The 3207-nt window shown below is 41.1% G+C and overlaps 1 non-coding gene across 1 annotated transcript; it reads right to left on the bottom strand.

Annotated features, from left to right (window-relative positions):
* Positions 1-2039: 2039 nt before the first annotated feature.
* On the bottom strand, positions 2040-2229 carry LOC126178488 (U2 spliceosomal RNA). Its single transcript, XR_007536383.1, has one exon. It is a non-coding gene; the product is annotated as a U2 spliceosomal RNA (small nuclear RNA).
* Positions 2230-3207: the final 978 nt, after the last annotated feature.

Here is a 3207-nt window from a genome sequence, read left to right on the forward strand (position 1 = left end):
TAATCTTGGTTTTTTTAAGATGTTTCTTAATTTAATGTGATATACTTAAATATCCCCAGAAAAATGTTCGTTATTTATATATCTTACTTGCTGCCAGATGGCTCTGTTTCTTTCTAGTTATGTGTCTATTTTTACTCTGATTTTTACTAGTCTGTGACTGTTTGTAATCCCAAAGTGGTTCAGGAGCGTCACAAGATGCAGAAGTTCTTTATTATTTGATAAAATATGACTGCGAAGTGTATATTACACTTAAAACAACACACGGAATTTGCCCAGTTCAGCAGCTTATTATTGGATCTATCTTGGCTTATCAATCGACGGAAGCAGCTCATCTCCTTAGAAATAGCTTTGTTTTCATTTCATTGTACGGTTTTATTTATATTTGTCCTAACACAAATAATTTGAAAAATTGTAGTGTAGTATCCCTTCATTAGTCATTGTTGTTTCGACAATATTGTTGTGGTGATCTTTAATCCGAATACTGGTTTTATGCAGCTGTCCACGCTATTCTGTCCTGTGTGATCCTCTTAACCTCTGCCTTACTACTGCTTCCACTTCGACGTGATTACTGTAGTCAGTCCTTGATCTTTCTCTACAATTTTTATCTCCCACTCCATTTCCATTTCTTTTGATCTACAGTGTAATTCATTGTAAAGGTGTAACTGCGAAAGTGTAATACTTATTTCTTCAGTCTGTTACCCCTGAAAATGTGCCACAGAGCGATGTGGTAAACTGCGAACATTTTTATGCAGGGTATTCGGAAATTGCATGTACAGACATCTAGGACTTCTAGAGAGGAACGAGTACTTAATATTTTTAACAGGAACCCATGTCCGGAACCATACGTTACCGTTCGTTTTAGATGTGTAACACGTTCACGTCTGCCGAGGAAAAGAGAAAAGATTAAGAGATTTGTCCTATTATGCAGTAGGATAGACAGTATGATATGTACTACGTCAGACGGTCACCTGATGCTCTGACTCATCAGTATAGTTCTTTACAAACAGTATTCTGGGTTCTTCTTCGTTTTGGAATTGCATAAACACGTAATGGTTGAGCGTTAATACAATCAAATGTGCTTAAGTCGTAAATGCATGTTTCGTTATGTATGCTTCCGAATTGTTACCTAATAATTATACTACGTCACGCCTAATTCATTTCCCCTACCAGAAATGGATGTGTTAAACATATGAATTGAAAACGTCGTAGAACGGAAATGATACATTTCCGCGATGGGTTCCTATTCAAAGTATTATGTACTCACTGCCCTCTACAAGTCCTAGAAGTCTGGAACGGGAATTTCCAAACACCCTGTCTATGTCATCAATGTATTAGCTTTATTGCTTTACGATCTCGTCCGCCGCTCGTGGTCTCGCGGTAGCGTTCTCGCTTCCCGAGCACGGGGTCCCGGGTTTGATTCCCGGCGGGGTCAGGGATTTTCACCTGCCTCGAGATGACTGGGTGTTTGTGTTGTCCTCATCATTTCATCATCATCCAGGAAAGTGGCGAAATTGGGCTGAGCAAAGATTGGATAATTGTACGGGCGCTGATAACCACGCAGTTGAGCGCCCCACAAACCAAACATCATCATCATCAGCTTTACGATCTTATTGCGTAATTAGTTTTGAGTTGTGAAAATCTCTTGAGTGAACCGATCATCATTAGAATCTAAATCAGAACTTGTAACCAAAGATGGCTTTTGATAAGTGAAAGGTATAATGACAGAAGTAATCGCGGGACATGATAAAATTATTATTTTAAAACCTCAATATGAATTTTAATTACATCACAATTATAATAATTTTGATATTGTCTTTACTATGTCATTGTTGATGAACGGCTATTTTGATGCCAAATTTCTGCTCAAACTCACCCAGAAAAAATATTTCTCTTAAAACTGCCTGTATTACGCAGGGTGATTTGATTCAGTTTGTTATTTAATGAAAAGTGAAGTGTTGCGGCAAAGTATAGTAACAGGTATAAATTAGAAAAATTTATTGAAATACATTCACACTGCCCCAGGCGGCTTTTGAGTTAATTTTACGTGGGCCGATCCCGGGAGTACTGCAATGCTGGGCCAACCCGCAACAGAGGTGGAGCAAGCCCCTAGCACTCCGTCATGGGCCAAAAATGAGTTTAATATTCTGGTCCTACGATCCAGGACGTAACAGGTATTACGCTGATAAGAACAGCTACTACACTTTGTTCTTAGCCAGAGGAAGAAGGAAGTAAACCATATAGCGCGAGTGGGTCAGGTTGTCGACACATTATGATACTGTCTGCCAAATGAATTTAGACATTCAGCAGAAAGGAGGCTTCGACAGAAAACCAAAGAAGACGAGACAAACATATTATTTAGCTCATAAGACATGTTGGAAATAACTCTCTTTCACAAGAGGACACTGTGAGGAACTGATACAGCAGTTAACATACTGATAAGTGAGAACGGCGGACTAATGAGGACACATACGGTTATTATGAACCGAGCCCTTGTTGTAGCCCCACGCTAGCTCTCTTTAAATACACCAGCTTTCCAGTTCTCGTCAAGAGCAAAAGTTGGTCACTGGGATCGATGGCGTTCACAGTAATAGTAGTTGAACCCACGATTACTATACTGTAGTGAATCTATGTCCAAGACGCGCCACAACAGCCTATGAACTAGCCAGTGACATACGCAACATGATGGTTCAAATGGCTCTGAGCACTATGGGACTTAACATCTATGGTCATCAGTCCACTAGAACTTAGAACTACTTAAACCTAACTAACCTAAGGACGTCACACAACACCCAGTCATCGGCAACATGATGGCCTTAACATGTTGAAATTTGTGCTGCTCGCCGCTCACCATCAACTGATGATAGAACTTGCTGTCTTCTGACAACACCATATCACAAAGTGATGCCAATACCGGATTTCAACGGAGCAGCAAAAAACAAGGTCTCTTGGAGTCCACATTCAAGTTCAACACTAAGGCGCCTCCGGTTGCTGACACCTATGAGGGATAGGGACACGACTACCGACACCAGGTACATCACTGATGGGTCGTCAAGGTTCATTGTAGAATTCGGAGTGGGATGGAGTACACTACAGCAGCCAGCGCGAGAACTACTTCGCACTGGGCGATGGCCTTGCTGTACGCTGGCAGTCTGTTGCGACGCCACGATCTTCTTCAGGCCGTGCAATCGCTGAACTGATGTCGGACGT

Source organism: Schistocerca cancellata, chromosome 3 (assembly GCF_023864275.1).
Source record: "Schistocerca cancellata isolate TAMUIC-IGC-003103 chromosome 3, iqSchCanc2.1, whole genome shotgun sequence".
Lineage (NCBI taxonomy): Eukaryota > Metazoa > Arthropoda > Insecta > Orthoptera > Acrididae > Schistocerca > Schistocerca cancellata.